This window comes from Solea senegalensis, linkage group LG5, assembly GCF_019176455.1.
Source record: "Solea senegalensis isolate Sse05_10M linkage group LG5, IFAPA_SoseM_1, whole genome shotgun sequence".
NCBI classification, from domain to species: Eukaryota; Metazoa; Chordata; class Actinopteri; order Pleuronectiformes; family Soleidae; genus Solea; species Solea senegalensis.
In genome coordinates, this window is record NC_058025.1 from 7,217,955 (window position 1) to 7,237,675 (window position 19,721).

Sequence of the window (19,721 nt, forward strand, 5' to 3'; positions counted from 1 at the left end):
TGTTCATATGTTTTGTCAAAAGATACTTCATTAAAGTAAAGTCCTTGTTTATAGGTTATTATGTTATTATTTTTGTGGTCTGGCCCACTTCAAATTATGCCATATGTGGGCCCTGAATTGAGTTTTACACCCCTGATATAGACATATAATATAATATAATAAAATTACACTTTACAATAATATAACGCTTATTATACAGCAGCTCCAAAAACTAAATGATGATTCAAAACTTTATTTTAAATTAATTTGTATTAGAAATCTGCATGTATTTGTGTTAATTCTATTGTGTAAACCCCCCCCCCAAAGAACCCAACAACACCAGGCCCTTTTCTGTGTAATTCAACATGTAACTGCTAGATGGCACTGTGACACTAGTACCTGACTGGAGCTGCAGGCTTTTTTTTTGTCTTGCACAATGTTGTTGTTGTTAAAAGCCCGGTGATAGAAATCAGTCATGTTTGTGCACCTGGTATTTTGTTAGTGTAGGCTATAAAACTGACAGTGTTTCTAACAGGACTGGGACTTCAATTACAGGACGAGTGCAAGAGGAGATGAACGTCGCTCCTCTACATTGTTCTGTGGTGTTGTGACTTAATTGCTGCATTTGTTATTCCACTGTGTTTCTTTGTGCCACATAAATGCCACAGACGGTGTGCAGCAAAATGGTTCAAATCGTAGTGAAAAATGCTCATTTACATGCAGGTACGACAAAGTAAGTATGTGGAACAGATGAAAAGATAGCTATAAAAAAGAAATCAGATTTTTCTTATTCCTCTGTCCTTGCCTCCTCAAGGCAAATGGAAGCATGTGATCAGCTGTTACATGGTTGGACACAAGTAATAACAGACCAACTCTGATCATGATTGGATTATCGTATCATCCCATAACTCAATTTCTCAAAGGAATTCTCCTAATATGTTGCTATTATAGGACTTGGCTACTTCTATATAATGCAACAGTGGTGAACAGTTGTGGACGTTGTGGACAGTCTCTGATTGATTGCACTGATAGAGTTAATGTGCTTTTCACTGATAAAACATGTGGTTTTGCTCCCCGTGCTCTCTCCCTCGTCCACAGATGGAAAGTCTTGAGGCAGAAGTTGTTGTTTTTTTGTTGTTGTTGTTTTTTTGTTAAACAGCCAAAGACAGATAGACACAGTCGTGTGTTTTATTGAGTCTGTACAGTTGCACACAGGCACATTTTAGAGTGACCGATGGTGTGTTAGTGCAGTTCACCCGGGAGTAGTGAGGAGAGAGTGCGGACCCGCCTGTGTGTGGAATAATCTGGAACGTGGCGGAACGGTCATTCCTGTGCACACACAAACACAGAGTGTGATAGTGTCTTCTTTCCAGATGTGTGAAAAGGAACTTCAACACAGCAGCTCTTTTTCGGCCTCGTACTATTTTAAAAGTCCAGTATTCTGGAGGGTTTATTGGCAGAAATTGAATATAATACCCTTATGAATGTATACGTTTATATAAATATATATATATATATATTTGTGTTGCTTTAAAGCAGAAATAATTTGTTTGTACATAGAATAAGGACTTGGTCTTACATTGCATGGAGAGCTGCTGTGCACTGTGGCTCTCTTCATATTTAAGGATCTGAGTCTGTTCTATGTCAACAGCCTGTAATGTCATATAACAAAGTAACAAATTCACCCATTCACACATCTCTCGGACCAATTCACATGCTTCAATATGGGCTTAAGTGTCTTGCTCAAGGACACCTATAGACAAGCAGAGCCAGGAATTGAACCCACAGCCTGCCAGTCGAAAGATGACTCGCCCTACCACTGAGGTACCATGGCTCAATCCTAACTCCTCACTTTAAAAAAAAAAGTCCCAGTCTTAGTCTCAGGCTCTAATACATCAGATTAAAAGAAGGCTGAAATGTCCTGAGACCGTTTGGCTCCTGTGTGCCCAGGTCTTCAGATGTATTGTTTAAAATGTGATGACCCCCATGCACTTATATATACTCAGCGGAGCTACAGTGAATCAGGATCCTTTGATTAGGAATGAATAAGAGCCCCACAACCCCCGTTAGTGTAAGATGAAAGTGAGAGCTGCAATAGGTCAAAGTGATGAAAGCACCTTTGGAGCGCAGACTGAAGTGAACCGATCTCTATATTTGGCGTACACATTGTGCATCAAAGCTGCACACCCATCCCCCCCGTTAGTTCCTTCACGGGGAATATAATTTACTTGTTTTAATAATGTATGAGAGCTTAAATTTCTGATATTTTTTTTACACACTCTGAACATAAAAACTCATTAGAAACAACGTTTTTGTTTGTTTTCTACATTTCACATATCAGTAAAAGCTAGTGATTTTCTTCATGAAGGTTGCTGGTGCCGATCCCAGCTGACATAGGACAAAAGGCTGGGTCACACCAGGTCCATCACAAGGACACATAGAGACAAACCACCATTCACTCTCACGTACCTTTGTGAAACTATGGAGTGATTTTTGACTTCATTTTTTAAATATTTAAGGGTGACGTAGGTAAGAATGACTCTTCAGTCTGTAGAATAAGATATGTATAGTAAGTAGTAAGACAATAATACATCTAAAATAATATTTTGACACACATTTTGTTGTCTTGGCATTTGAAAAATGCACTATAGGCTGTATTGTGATTTTGATAAACATGAAAGGTCACTCTTGTACATCTCCTTTAAACGGTTGATTTTTGTCCTGAAAAGAATGTTAAAATCAAAATTTTGTCTTGTTGAATTTCTATTTGGGTTTATATGAGTGAATCATAACCATTAGGTCATGGAGAAGGTGCGTACTCCACAAATAGACATGAACAATTGTGAGTAAAAAATAAAAAAATAAATAAAAAGAAAGCACACCCACACATGCTGGGCCGTTAAATTGCTTTCTTGTCAGCGTTAAGCTTCGGGAGGGAGAATGCCAAATTGAGGCAGGAATTGGAGAAGCTTAAGTAAGTCTCCAGCAACAAGCGTGGGCTTTGTTCCTACAGTATCATCGCAGTGCCTTCATCCAGGTGCTGTGTGTTTGGAAACATCAAACTTGATTAGATTAGAGCACAGGGGAAGAGATCTACTTACACCACCGGTTCTGCTGCAAGTCTCCTAAACAATAATCTGCTCTCAGGTGCTTGTACAAGCAGCAGGAAAATGAGGGATTTGAGGGCAGGCTGTGCTTCTGGGGGGAAGCACAGCCTGCTCCCTCCGAGCCCAGCTGATACAGCTCAAGACACAGGTATACACACACACACACACACACACACACACGCATGAACTCTGGTGGAAGGACACTTCTCTTTGGAATTAGTTTTAGACCTTAAGCAGTGATTTATGGACATTGTTGTTTTCAAGTCTGGATTTTACAAATGTGTTGGGACTATTATGCAGGACATGACTGCACACATTTAAATAAACATAAAAGATTATTAGATATTCACCAGAGGTGGAAAGAGTACTAAAATATTCTGCTCAAGTAAAAGTATCACTATTCTGATAACATTTTACTTATGTAAAAGTACTGGTATAAAAATGTACTCGTTATCTAATGATTAAAAAAGCAGCTTGTTTAAAATAAAAGAGTGAAAGTAACTTAGTTACTTTTTAACAATGTCTCTTGGGTCGTGCAAACAGGACAAAGGGACACAAATCTCACATAATTATTTTTTAGGCAATTAAAGTACTAACAAAATAAAACATGTATAATAATAATGTATCAGCCAAAATGGGTCAAAAGTTCACCTGTCCTCAACATTCACCTGTCCTAATCACTCATTTGTCCTCATCATTCACCTGTCTTCATCACTCACCTGTCTTCATCGCTCACCTGTCCTCATCATTCACCTGTCCTCATCATTCACCTGTCTTCATCGTTCACCTATCCTCATCGTTCACCTGTCCTCATCATTCACCTGTCCTCATCGCTCACCTGTCCTCATCATACACCTGTCCTCATCATTCACCTGTCTTCATCATTCACCTGTCTTCATCATTCACCTGTCTTCATCATTCACCTGTCCTCATCATTCACCTGTCCTTATCATTCCCCTGTCTTCATCGTTCACCTATCCTCATCGCTCACCTGTCCTCATCATTCACCTGTCCTCATCATTCACCCGTCCTCATCATTCACCTGTCTTCATCATTCACCTGTCCTCATCATTCACCTGTCCTCATCATTCACCCGTCCTCATCATTCACCTGTCCTCATCATTCATTTAATTTAATTACTCACTAATTGATGTGATTTAAAACATAGCGAAGTACAGTACTTCCAAAAAAACATACTGAAGTAAAAGTGAAATTGTACATTTTAAAGTTTAAAGTATACAAAAACCTACTCAATTACAGTAACGCTAACTTTTCACATATCACATATACAATTTGAATTCATACATTCAAGGCCTGTAACTGAGCATTAACTCCATTGTTTATTGAATCTGTGTGATGGAAGTTTGTGTTGTGTATGCACTTTTACCATTTATATGGGCGTGTTTGTGTCTAAGCACACATTAGGCGACATATCACTCAACTGTCTCTCCATCCGTGTGCCGCAGGGTGAAGTTTGACCTCAGGGCTTTCTGCCAATAAAACCTCCTGGCAGAGAGGTTTTAAGTTTAGGCAAAAAAAACCATTGTGGTTAGGTTATGGAGAAAAATCAACAACACCGTAAAAACAGCAGCATTGTTGTTGCTAAGAGGTTGAGTTGAGTTGGTTGAGTTGTGCTGCACCGTCAGCGAGGCAGGATGGTTGTCACCGCACAGGAATAACAAAGGATTGGCAGTGCAGGTTTGCATTGACACAGAGAAAAAAACAGTTGTTATTGTTTTAGACTCCTGTTTCAGTGCAACTCCAAGTTCTCTAATTGTGTAGATTTGTCGCTCACATTGCATGAGTAACATCATTGGATTGGCTGATGCTTGGAGAGTTGAACATTTCTCAGCTTTTGCTGCACACAATGTTAGCAATAAAGTGAAGCAATAGACCCACAGTGTAGTTGCTCAAGTGTTTCTAGTGACAAGAAAGCTAATTTGCATGTTTCCCAAAATATTAAAACTTTTTCTTTAGAGTTGTATATATAGTGATGATAAATAAGGAGGACCAATGGGGCAGAGCCACATTTGTGAGGCTCTGGTTAAAGGTAAAGAACATGTAAACCATGTAGTTTAGGTTAAGGTTTGAGTTTGATATTAGATTGTCTGTAGATTTGGGGACAGGCTGTTGAAAACAAGTGTCACTTGCTGCCTTTTCATTTCCCCTTGCTTCTATGTTTGTAACTGTGATGCATTAGTGTGTGAGGACAGCACAAGTGCAACAGACCACTTTTCCCCAGTCACAAAAAATATCACACATTCAAAGCAGCATTGGTTGCCAGACCAGCAGCGCAATAACCTACAAAAGGATGAATTGTATGATACTGAAGGAGTGTTTTGAATGTCTGTCAAAAAATGATACGATACCTATCACTGGACATTTTCAAGTTTCAAGTTTAAGTTAAGGATTTAAGTTAAGTTAGCATTAGCCTGTTCAAATAAACAGAAGTCAATGCAGCCTCCTGACTAGAATAGCGTTTGTGTGTGTATGTGTGTGTGTGTGAGTGTGTACATGTGCATCCATGTGTGCACATGTGAGTATGAGTGATGTAACACTGGACCCAGCGAGATAATAACATGCCACAGTGATAGAGAACGCCGCTAAATAACAACAGTCCTCAGATGATCCCCTCCATCTCACACACACACACACACACACATGCGTAGTTGTTTGTCAGGCCCCTGTAATGGGATCACAGAGGGATAGGTCCTGCATCAGTCACAGTACATGTGTACAAATGTGTGCTCAAACACAAAGGTACAACCACCCATACAGACACACTCACATCATCTAAAGAGGCTGAACATGGCCGTGTATCACTGGAACAGGAAAAGCTGCTCTTTATCTCAGAGGCTGCCGATGTTCAGGCCATCAGATATCAGCCACAGCTCGTCTGTGTCTGTGTCTGTGTGTGTGTGTGTGTGCGCCTGAACGTGCGCATACGTAAGTGTATCTGTGCGTCTATTTTAATAGCATTAACTCCTGCAAGCGTGAAATGAGACAGTCTCCCACTATCTGCCTTTAAGAGCAAGGCTCAGAGAGCAGAGTGGATGAAATGAGCAGATGGATGATGCGGGCTTCCAGTCAGATGAGCTGCCTGTTTGCTCTTATAGAAAATGTGCTGGTCAGGTGAACTCACATTACCCACTTTATTAGCTGTTAACCCTCATGTGTTACACTCTTTCGTCTTTTATGTATTGATATTTTTGGCTGTGTTAAAGCACAGGACGTCACATTTGCAAAACATGAAAAAATACTGCATATTTAGGGTTATTTTTATCGTTAAAGTTAAATTGCTTTCTAAAAAAATGACAGTATGTTCTGTTTAATAGTAGTTTTATGGAAGGTGGATTTATATAAACTGTTGTTAGGTTAAGGTTAGTGTTTGATGTTAGATTGTCAGTAGATTTGAAAACTCTCAAAAAGTGCTTCACTTGCTTCCTTTTCATTTGCTTCTATGTTTGTAAGTGTGATGCATTAGTGTGTAAGGACAGTAAAGTGCAAGCGGGCATGTTGTGTCCAAACCAGTTAAAAAATATAATAAAAAATAAAAATTCACCCACTCAAAGCAGTCTGGGTTTCCAGACCAGCAATTTAATTGTTGTGTTTTTAATGAAAACAACAGTCATCTCTACTACTTATTTACAAAAACAAACTAACACACAACATTTTTATTGATAATCCGTGACATATTTCAGGCTGTATTATCCCTCTGGAAGAAATCTCATTATCTTGTGGTACATGAAAAATACTGCATATTTAGGGCTATTTTATTGTGGAAAAACACTGACATTTAAATGGTTAAAATACTTTACTAAAAAATACAGTATATTATGTTTAATAGCCAGTGAGAGTGTAATAAAAGGTTGCATGAGAAAAAAAAAAAAGGAAAATGTGAGTTAAGCGACGACTTTCAACTCATTTAAAAATCTGTAGGCTGCTGGTTTTTATGTCAAGACAGTCTTATTACAACTAGAGTACATTTGAATTTAGTTGGAAGGAGACTCATTTGTGTCCAAATCCATTCGCCAGTCCAACACAAGCTGCCGTCCTGCCAGTGAAGTGAAACGACACACCCACACTCAAACACACACACACACACACACACACACACACAAACATCGAGACTGTGCATAACAGCAATCACGCCGCAAAGGATGCTGGGTGATTTGGTTAAAGATGTCAGGAGCGTAAATCAACCCCAATCAGCCGCGCTCTCTCATTGGTCGGCCCTTCGACCTCCAGCACAACTTCATTGGTCATGCGTCCACCCAGCTGTCTCTGGATGTCTCCCACTGTCCTGCAGTTGCTCACATGCAGGTAAGACATTTCAAGTTTTGGTATTATAGTGAAAAAAAAGGACATTCTGAACCCTGTAATGTATATATATATATATATATATATATATATACACATATATATACATATATATGTATGTATATATAATATATATATGTATATTATTTAAATGACCTTCCTTTTGTGTGCATTGTGATTTTCCCCCTTTTTGTTTTTCTAAATATCTTTTTACCTGTACTTTACTATTTATCAACACTAATCTTTCAATATGCTGAATCGACATTGCATTCACATGTGTTTCCAAATGATTTAAATCTAAATAATGCTGACAACATTGTCACAGGTTTGAATCCTGGTTAGATCGACCAACTGACCAACTCTCACCTGAACCACCTGTTGACTGAGGGCCTTTCTGTGTGGACCTGCATCTCTTTGTGTGTGAGTGAACTCTTGGTTTCCCACAGTCAAAAGACGTGCAGATTAGGATTGAGATTAACCAGACACTCTAAACTGAGGTATGAATGTGTGTGTTGAACTGGTGACCAGTCCAGGGTATAACCCTCCTTTTGCTCTCGCTCAGCTGGGATTGGCTCCACCTCTCCATCAGCCTTTAAGAGGATAAAATGGTAGAAGCATCAGTATTAAACTAAACGATCTTCACTTCACTCTCCTGCCTCCAGTTTGTGTCTGCATTTAGATCCTGAGCTCCTTTAACCAACCCAAACTTTCCCCAGTCGTCTGTGCCAAGCGGATAAATGGAAGGCTGCCAAACTGTTGAAGTGAAATCGGAGGTAAAACAGAAATCATGTGTTTTACATAAACTCCAAGGTCTTCCATAAAGGCAACGGATGCTCGTCTGGAAATATTTGACTGAAAAAGTGGAAACAATATCTTGGGTTGTTTTGGCACAGAAGCCAGAAATGAAAAGTGAAATACAAAGCAAGGCTAAGGGCGAGTCGATACACCTGAACTCATAACTGGTTTTTCATAATGCAAGTTCTGATTTATCCCAAGATATGTGTGACAGTAGCCAGAGGCTTCTTGTGCAGGCTGTGGCTTCTCATTTAAAAATGTGCTGTACTGAGGGGAAGGCAGACACATAACAGCTATGCTTGTAAAGTGAGACGGCAGCGAATTTAAGATTAAGTAACGAACCTAAAGTTCCCTGGAACTTTAGGTTCAAGAATGAACCCTGGTTCTCTGAAAACATGAGTGAGGTAGTCAGATACTAAAACGAATGTTAGAAGAAAACACTTTCACTGCATGTTATTAAAAGTCTGATTTTAGTCTTTTAACACACTAACTATTGGTGTAACTAAAACAATAGTTTAGGCTTTTCTGAGGGTCACATAAACATATTAGTCCCAGTAAAATCAAACCATTCTTAGTCGGACTAACATACCTGCATTAGATAATTCAATTCATAGTCTGATTACGCCTGCATGCAGGACTGGAGTCAGACCCCGGTCTTTGACCCAGAAGAAGAAGTAGACATCGTGTAAACTTCATTACTGTCGCCGGAAAAGAACAAACATCACCGTGACATCGATGAGAGGGAAATCTACGGAGAAGACTCAGTTTTGGACGGTCAAAGAGATGACCTTCATGCTTAGGCAGTTGAGGGAACTAAATATTCAATCTCACCACTCGCTGTTTGTTTGTCTATGATGTAAACGGTCAACAGGAAACTGAGCTAATAGCACTACCTTATAGAGAGATACAGCGCCACCTATGGAGGCGTCTCTCGGTACAGCTGTGTACACAGGACATAGGAAGTGATGTGTTTTATGTCAAGACGGACAAGAGGAAACGGCAACATTGCGCTAGTAAAGCGAGACGACTGCAAACAGGATGACGCACATAGAGTGTGACTGAAAACACAAAGACGCTGCCCTTAAAAAAACGGGTCATTCAGCAGAGAGAAATGGTTCTTGGTGGACTCTTGCCTTTGCAGCAAGAAGACCTGGGTTTCGTGACCCGGTCTGAACGAGGGTCTCTCTGCATGGAGTTTGCATGTTCTCCGGTTTCCTCCCACAGTCAAAAAACATGCAGATTTGGGGATTAGGCAAATAGGACACTCTAAATTGACCCTTGGTGCGAGAGTGAACGGTTGTTTGTCTCTATATGTGTCCCTGTGTGAGGGACTGTCCAGCACGTGACCCTGCCTTTCCCCCTCATGTGGAGGGTAAAGTAGAAGAAGATGACACACAAGCGCTCCCTCAGTAAGGTCTGAGAGCATTAACTTGACAGAGCCCGTTTTCAGATGAAAGACACAACATACTAAGATCAAACAGAAGCGCGATAATAACATCAACAAGAAAGAAAAATCGCCAAAAGCTATGCATCGCAGCTTCAACGGTGGTATAAATATTATTGTCTGTCTTCCTCCTAACATACAAAGTGTCCTCACACTCTTCACCCAGCGTGAACCCAACGCCGTCAACTAGTGTTTTGAAACTTGGTCGTTTCACCTCAGCTGCAGCGATACAAAGAAAAATCAAATCAAATAAACTCCACAAACAAACCATGTTAATCTTCTTAATGGCGACGCATACATTAACTCGCCATATGTTTCATACTGTAAAACACAGATGGCGGAAAAGTTTGCTCCTTCACAGTAGTTTTACTTGAGAATATACTTCGGTCTGTGTACTGTGATGGAATGGTACGAGCCGCCCACCCCCCCGCCCCACCCACACCCACTTTCTCTGTCTCACACACACACACACACACACACACAGAGTGTGGCTTTGATATTCTCGCGTCTGCACCACAGGGTTGTCTGCTCGAAGATCTTCAAATAATACCTGGATAAGACTCTTGACACTCGGGCTGCAGCTCCAGCACTAATGATTACTTGTTAAGCACACATGCACACACAGGCCTGAGCCCAGACTTAATGAATCTGTGAACATTGCACATCTCAGTCTTTTTCATTTGCTCTCTCTTTTCCCCCCTCAGGCAAAGACCTTCATCACACTGCCGACCACTGATTGGCACGATACGCAGCATTAATAAACGAAATGAGCACATGTGGCCAATGCAGAGAACTCGCACGCGCACACGCACACGGTGGGAGAAATATGTGTGACATTGCGGTGTCTGCCGAGAATGAGAGACGAGAACGGCCGACTGTGGCCGCGTGTTTGCTGCTGTGGACTGGGGGCAGTGGAGGTGATGGACAGCGAAAGAGCATACAAATGAACAGCCACCCACGGGGAAAAATCACCCCACCGTGACTGCTCTCTGCACAGGGACAGCACTGTGAGAGACTGTGGTTCTCGGTAAATATCCCTGGTATGTGTGTGTATATATGTGTGTTTCGTGCCCAGTGCAGAAACGCTTCAAGGAAACAAATTTGTTGCCTCTTTAGGACCTGTTCTCGCAAAAAAAACAAAAACCAGCAGCCTTGTCAGGACAAGTAGTCTTGTGGAAACTGTTAACCTGGTCTTAGGTTTAGGTTAATGGATAAGGAAATGAAAAGAGCCATTTTTGTTCCCTATCTACCCAAATAAAATGAATCTGGAGCCGCAAAATTTGACCCATAAAATGTCAGCTTTTTTATACAGATATATTGTATATACAAAATAATGATAGTTAACTGTTGACATTTCATTGCTGACCTTTTATAAAGTGGAGAAAAAACTACTTTGAAATAAAACACAGACTTATGGAGACCTAGTCCTTCTATTGTTTGTGGAAACCCACTTTGAAGTAGGTAAAGCAATATTTGGATTTCATGTCGTTCATGCTTGAGAATATACCTGGCATACAGTTTTGTCGGGTTTGGGTTGGTTTTCAATATCACACTTGATGAAGACATCGGGTGTGATGCACAAAATATTAAGCCTTTAACACCTAAGCCTCAAAATGTCTGTCTAGACTTATTTAGTTTTGCTTATTTTAACCATTAAAGGGCCAGAAAAAGTGCTTTTGCCTATTTCTCCAGAATAATTTTCAATATCTGGCAGTTATTTACAATTTAGTGCATGTTAAAATAGTGTAACAACAAAGATATGTGTGTTAAATTTGAAAATTGAAAAGTATAAAACACGTTTAAATGTCTTTGTCTCAATGTCCAGGAACTATGTACAGGCGTTTTTCCCTTTCTGGCGACAAAGGTGCCGATTTGCCGGTTCCCTGCATTAGCGCGAGTGAAACTACTGTAGTAACCACATGTTGGCTTTAACGTGTAACTACTCAGCTTTCAGAAACTGTTGGAATGTTTCCGATAGACCAAACCGTCACATGATCACGGTAATGCAAAGAGTTAAAACACCTTAAACTTTATTCAAAGCCACAAGGAGCCACTGCAGAAGGACGAAAGAGCCACACGCGGCTCGAGAGCCACAGGTTGCGGACCCCTGGTTTAGGCTGTCCAAATGCAGTGTCCTATGAAGAATAGCTATGAAAAACTCTGTGTGTGTGTGTGTGTGTCCTGTCCAGGTGGATGTATTCTGGGTCAGGCAGTTTGTCAGAGCTGAGACCAGATCGATGTGCCTCTAATCTAAAGCACTATGATGTGATTGATTACCTCATATTCCGTACGTACAGATCTACAGTGTGTGTGATGGACACACACACACACACACACACACAAAGAAACACACACTGTGGTCGGTTCACCCAAGCAGAAGAATCGGTTGGGATGAAATAAAATAATAGCAGATTGGTTTTACTGGGCACAAGGAATGGAGCGTCCATCCAGCGGGGTCAGAAAAGATGATGAGAGCAGAAAATGTTCATTGATGCCATCATTCATGTGCGAGACGTCAATATGAGCGTGTTTGGAATTAGGTTTTTTTTTTTTATTCCCAGCACCGGCTGTGCTGTACTTTCTTTCTTTTTTTTGTCTGTCTCTGAGCGTGCATTAATGTACTGTAAACGTGAGATTGACAGTCGTGTTGGAGAGGCTAGAGGAGTGTGTTAACTAAAGCCTGTCTCACACTAGAGGATAATTGGCCAGATTTCGGTCCTCCCGAACTGTCCCTCCTGACTTGACCGGATTGGAGGCTGGTATGAACAGATTATGAAGTCAGACTTTAAAAATTCCTCTAGTGCGGGTCAGATTTTGAGCAGAGCTTCATGCTCCCACAGCGACGCAGGGTGTTTGAATAATTTCCCATGTTTGAAACGTTAATGACACCTGAAGGCTATGTTGCGGTGAATCTGCTCGTAAATAAATGAAAACGAGAGAGCGATGTGCGCATGTAACGAGATTTCTGACACGTGCGTGTATGTGTGTGTTCTTGTATTTGGTGCCTCTTTAGGAACTTTTCTGACACAAACACTGACCTTGTCAGGAAAATAGTCCTAATTAGAACCTCATTTCATTTGTGTGGTGAGGTTATGGTTAAGGTTATAGATAATGGTTTGTTTAGGCTGTTCAAATGAATTGAAGTCAATGTGAGTCCTCAAAAGGATAGCTGCACAAACCATTGTGTGTGTGTGTGTGTATAAATAAACTACATCATCTCCTCATTGACATGCATTGCTTTGTGTCTGCCTGCAGGGCTGCGTCGCCCGTTCTCTTCTGTGAACCAACATTCATCTTAAAACAGGGACATCATTTTGGGGGTAAATAAATGATTTTTTTTCCAGTATCGTGGGTACCTTTTTAAAAAATGCACCACCCGACAAACTTTAAACATTCTATGAGCGTTTTCATCTCCCTCACGCCGCCTTGTTCTCATTCCAACGGAATCAACCCGCCGGCAGCTCGGCAAAATCATTCAAACCCAAAAATGTCCAAACCACCAAATTACAGAAGACTGCTTTTTTAAAAAAATAGAGACGTGAGTGAAGTGTACAGGCATCATCGATTTATATATAAAAATATTCATAGCGAGAACTTGTTAGAATAGTGTCAAGTTCGCTAAAAGAGAATGACATTGATGATTGCGCTGGTACGTTTTACAAGTTATTTCAAACAAGCACAGTTGGTCCACCACTGTGCTTCACTCAACTGTAAACATGCAGGTAAATGAGTGTGTCATCTTTAATTTGCTGTCTTTGTTTACCTCTTTGGTGAGCTGATGTTTCTGTGCTTAAGCTTGGTGATTGGAAATGACAGAAAATAAAAAATTGCTTACCTGCCTGGTCCACTGCACTGATGTTTTTGTACAATAATGGCCATCAATAAAATACTTTTTTCTATTCAATATGAGTGGCTACATGACCCTCATCAAGTGAGAGGGGGGACAGAGCACAGGGAAAATGACTGCCTTCAATGGAGAGTTTCTCGATTCTATGACAAAATAGAGCTTTACCACTGAATTCAAGGTCAAGGTAATAGTTTTTAAGTTTATATAAAAAGTGAGCTGTTGGTCTACTGCTGCATTGTTTGGCAAGTTTGTGTCACTTGGGTAAGGCTGATGAAATAACACATTCTATCTTACAGACGAAAAGGAAGACTCTGTGTAAAGGTGAGAGGAAGTGGAGAGTATATTTTTGCAAGATGTTGCAAAAAAATATGTCTCTGCTGTGTCTCTGCTAGCACTCGTGTTTTCAGTGACAGTGGACCCTCAGACTGAGTTTCTGCACCAGGGCCCGAGTCAGAGGAGTGCACGGCAAAGTTACCTCAATTATTCAGCATAATATTGTGTAGATGGGGCTACACAACTAACCAAGTACCTACCAGGGTCTATATCCACATATTACATGTTACAGACAAGATATACATACATAATTGCACGTTACTAAATATGTAAGTGAAGGGCTGCATGTAAATGAATGTGGAAAAACTAAATCTGCAACTGCTCATAGAGTTAATAGTTGTAATAACGCTATAAAACTAAATTTCACTGAGGGATTTTTTCCCCTCTTGTTGTTGATGTCATTGTTTTGCCTCTGATTGGTTTCGGAAACAATGGTACGTTATATGCGCATGCTGTGTCTGTGATCTGCAAACGGTGCTGTCAAGCAATACTATCAGACCTGACTACGTTGCCGTTGAAGCCGCCATGAAACACATCACCTCCTGTGTGCAGCACGGAAAGGTCGTTGGGTGAAACAAGATTCAAACACAGTAATATTGAGAAATACAGACAGGCTTAATCAGCATTGTGTGGCCTCACGTGTCTGTGGCACAAATTGAATGGGCATTTGTTGATATTTAAAGATTATCAACTCAAGATAACTTTCAAAAAATGTGTTTATGTTTTAAAAAAATTTAAAAACTGGACATGGGTTGCTAAATTCTTCAGATTTGACAGAACGTGCACCCTTGTTCCCCATTTCCCTAGGATGGACCTGTAACTGTGAACCACCCACAGCCTTGCACTCATGCCATCTTCATTAATACTAAAATTGACATTAATATTAATACCAGTTCATGTTACGGTTAATGCAATGCTGTACAGACTGTGAAGCCCTTGGAGGCAAATTGTATTTGTGTTCGCTAGTACGTTGGATCTCAAAGACAGTGTCACAAGAATCCAAACTCAGAGGTGGAACCACAGCCCCTGACGTGGACCGTGAACGCCTCCTGGCCTCAGCACATATATCTGTTTGCCCCATAGCTGCGCCATCTTGCTCCCTCTCAGCCTCACAGGACAAACACACAACTGAGCACAGATAAGGCCACTCTGCCGGGCTTATCAGAGCTACTCTCGCTCGCCAAATGTGTTAACCACTCCCTGTCTGCCCCCCTTCAACTCTCTCCATCTGTGATTCCCATTTCCCTTCCGTTTGAAGCAACCTCTTTGGCTCCGTATTGTCGTTTTATCTAACTCCCATTTCTCCCCATCCCATCAGTCTCTCTGCTTCCTCTGCACCATGGGAGGAAGAAGATATTCCTTCATGTTGTGCCCACTCTCTAAAGTCTGTGTGTTTGTGATTCTTTTCTGGGGGGCGAGAGGGTGAATGTTTGAAAACACCATTCCAGAGCAGGTGTTCTTCCATCTGTGCTGATCACAGCTAACTTTTTCCTGCGTGGATGACTGCCACACACACACACACACACACACACACACACACATGCCCTGTCCCCACACATTACAGGAGCACAATACATTTACTGCAGACAGCACAACATCATCAACCGGAATGGAGAATATGGGAACACAAAGGGGAAAAAAGGGAGTGGAGGGGGAAAAGAGAATGGGTGGATGATTGTGTTTTTGTGTATGGGGAAGGAAAGGAAGGTGACAAGACAAAGACCAGCGGGCAACATGAATTAAACACATGTGATTTGTATAAAGACGCCGTGACGGAACATAAGGACACATAAGTGAGACACGTGCAGGAAGAGAAATGCAGATAAAGATATGCGCGCAGTTGCACACAGTGTTTGATGCATGTGTGCGCGTGTGTGTCTCAGGAGAACCACAGGAGCCTATAGTTCAATCTCACCATTTAAATGGGTCCGCAGGAGGCAGCTGAGCCTCTCACAGGGAGAGGATGGATGGACAGATTCAATGCATATTTCTCAATGGGCGTGTGGCTGAGTGAGTGCCACATGTATGTCTAGATTGATAGTCAGGTACAAAAGACAGGAGGAGAGATAGAGATGTCATCCGGTGGGGGGGGGATGGATGGATTTAACTAACTGTTCATTTAAAGCTGCAGAAGGCAATTCCGCCGGAAAAACAGATTATGGTTGAGTTTGTCCACAGGTCGTTAAAGTAATGGCCTTTGTATAATCTCTCTATCTCTGATTTATTGTGCGCTCAAGGATTATTAATGTAATTATTGATTAATAAAGTTACGCTATAGTAGACACACAATGATGCTCCATAACTGAGCATGAAAGCGTCAACCCATGCTCACCCGTCCTTTCTGCACCGCTTTGGCGCTGAGAGATTATGACTGTGATAAAAAAAAAGGCTATTTCATCTGCTATTTGAGTTTCTGTATCTGCTCTGTCATGCTGCCCATCACCACTCACGTTCTACGAAGCCAGCTCTCGCTTTAGTCAAAACAAATGCTCCTCTTTTCCCCGACCACAACTTAAAAACTACCCGTTTTAGACCAGCAGGTCTGAACAGATTGACTCCAGTGAGACATTCATTGGCAAACAGACCAGCATTAGAGGGGATGTGTGTAATAAATGTGTTATATTAACACACATATGACAGTGACGTGTCACTGTAGGTAAAGGAAACATCCATCCATCCATTTTCAACCGCTTTATCCTCCACCGTGTGACCCCATAAAGGAAAGTTGCAGGCATCAACAAACATGTCGACCAGTGAATAAATTATTTTATTGTACTTGATTCCAGATAGACTGAAACGTAAGCAGATTTTGTGGCGGGGGCATGTAAGAACCCTGAAGGTAAGTCAATGCTGAGCGGCATTTTCAATATTTCCGCATGTCCGCCGTGACTTTTGACAACTTGCTTTGCAGGATTGCCCCTCCAATCAAACATGCCACATCCTCCAGTGCACCAGTGAGTAAAGCCGATCACCTGGCAATCACTCTTGTTTTCTGGCTGCAGGGATAAGCCAACAAGCTCTGGCAGCCGGTTTTAAATGCCCGTATAGACTCTTCGTCTTTGCCGTTTGCCTGACAAATTGGACCATTGACTCTGCCCAATACTGCCCCCAGGATTTCCAGTGGTATTGCTCAGTTTTGTCTGTCAGCGTAAAAGTACGGGCGAAAGGCTCCATCCATCCCCAAGTATAAATGGGTTTTAGCACCGTGTATAAATGCGGCATCTTATTTATGTGTTTTGTCGACTCTGGCAGCCTCCGCGAGCCACGCTTAGCAAAGTTTTAAAACTGGGATCGCAGTCACTGTTGTAAATGCTGACGGTTGCTATTGTGCTTGTACAATATTTTGTGTATACATTTTACATATATCACTATTAACATTTTATTTATACATCCCAGGAGTGAGTTTCATTCCATTAGGGCAGGAGATGAGGCCTCTCATCCACTTCTCCTACATTTGTAATTTATTACCTCTGTATTTTTGGTTCAGTGGCATCAATACATCTCGTCACAGTGTTTGACTGTGCTGATTATGTGCATGAGTATGAAGCTTCTGGACTGTTCTGTCTAACATGCACATGGTCTGCGTGGGCCATCGCTCATGTACACCCACTCGTGTCAAATCACTCGTCTAATCCACTCGTATCAAGTCACTCTTCTTCAGCCGCTATAAAATACGACCGGGCCTGTTGTCCCTGCGGCTGCAGTGAAGCTGTATGTAGTGACATTATTCAATGCCACCTCCTCTAATTTAACAGGTGTTGTCAAATATTTTATGATATACAGTATATATATATATATATATACAGTATAGAATCATCTACTGATAGCCTCTGGTGTCGCAGAGTAAATAAAAGGCGCCAGAACTCCGGCTGCCTCCTGGGAAACCATCCATCAATCCATCTTCTACCACTTTATCTTCCACATGAGGATCCCGGGGCGCTGGTGCGAAGAAAAGTCTTCAACTTTATGTTTAAATTAACTTTATTTTTTATTGTTGAAGATGGAGGAGGTGGGAGGAGAAGGGCGTTCAGGAAAGATCTTCAGGAGGACCCACCTGGAAGCACTCATGTGAGGAGAAAGCTGAACATGCACAACCATTATCAAACAAAACAACCGGGCAGCAGTGGCTTACAGACACTTGACCCACTTTTTTTTTTCTTTTTTCTTCTTTTACCATCTGCACAATTACACAAAAGCAACTCCAACAACCGCCAATACAATCCCGTAACCACAGATCGTTGTGGTCCTCCATGTGTAGCTCTCATCAGAGGCATGTCTGTGTGATACCTCAAGGCTCCCAACAAGTCTGGGTCACACAGAGGCCAGCCAATCACGGGGCTCGTAGTAAAGTCCTCATCCAAACCCCCCCTGGCAGAGCCAAGCAGCGTAACAGTAGATCATCTTAATCAGACAGACATCTGGAGAGAGTGAGTCTGCAGCTCCTACATGCATCTGCTCTGCGACGTGTATTGTGGATGGCGTCAATATCTGCCCTGTAACGTCCAACACAACCGCTTATTTGAGCCAAATTGTTACCCATGTGCGGGAGAAAAGAGGGTCTCACTGTCTCCGTGTGTCTTTCTGCCACAGAGGCGATTTGAGGAAACGAGAAGCACTTAGAAGCAACGAGCTCTGGAGTCTGACGTCTGGATTATGCTGCTCAGCCATGCATGTGTGTGTCTGTGTGTGTGTGCGTGAGTGAGTGTGTGAGAGAGACTGAATGTGTAATTCTGTGTGATGCACTGTAGCAGGCACCTGCTGGTGCACTTTTATGGGCCTGACCTCAGAGACACACTCGCTGAGCTCCAGGTGCAGGTTCAGTGCACTCACTTTGTTGGTGGTAGTGAGATGGAAAATAGTCTGCAAAGCCTCGGGATGAACAGTTAGTAGTGCGGACGTCTCTGTTCCCTGAAAGGACAGTGCATTTTTCATTTATTTATTCTATTATTGGCCTGTACTGCATTGTCAGACTTGATTATTTTTGCAGAATGTGTGTTGTAGTTGTATCTTGAAGTAACACCAACATTAAAATACAGTGGTGTAAATAGATCGAGCAAAGTCAGCTACAGACTTTTCACAGAAGGGAGATTTATTCCTCTCTTCTCTTCCGTCTCTGTCTCACCTCCCTCTTTTCTTTTCTCTCCCCTTCCTCTCCTCTGATCCCCCATTTTTCCTTTCACCCCAACCGGTCGGGCCAGATGGCTGCACATCTGTGAGTCAGGTTCTGAAAACCAAACCAAAATTCCTCAGCTCTTCTCCGATCACATCCCGCAGCTTGTGTACCTCCATTAAAATGTTTTATTATGGTGAGGAAAATATGAACTAACTGGTATTTAATTAATTACACATTTTTATCCAAAAAACAAGATAAGCTTTAAAAAAAATGCTGCATCAGACCTCATAAAAAAGTCAATAGTTTTCTAATTAAAAGAACACGCTGAAACAAATTAGTCGCCGCTGCTTTATCAGCGTTCGGTGCAGTGGATTCATTCAGTGTTTGTAATTGGCTCGGCGTCGGCTTTGTGTGGAAGACGCATATTAAGATGCTCTGTGTTTGAACAACACCGGGTAATTGTTTGTTCATCTTCATTCATAATCTTTCCCAGAGGCTAATAGAGTCAATTTGGCTTCAGTTGACTTTTCCAAATGTCTTTGAGTGGATCAGAGACGTATCAGCTCTGCTTTCATCCTAAAAAGTGGCACCTGGAGCATTATTGGCCTCATTTAGCCCATCTGCCTGCCTCAGCCCCCCTCCCTCATTCTGCTGTCACTTCAATCCTGTACCCAACACTCTTTCCCTCCTTCTGAGTAATTTGCCCCATCTGCTTCCCCGTCTTCCCCTCTTTCTTGTCACGTATGTCTACGACTCTGTCAGTCTGTCACATTTCTCTTTTAT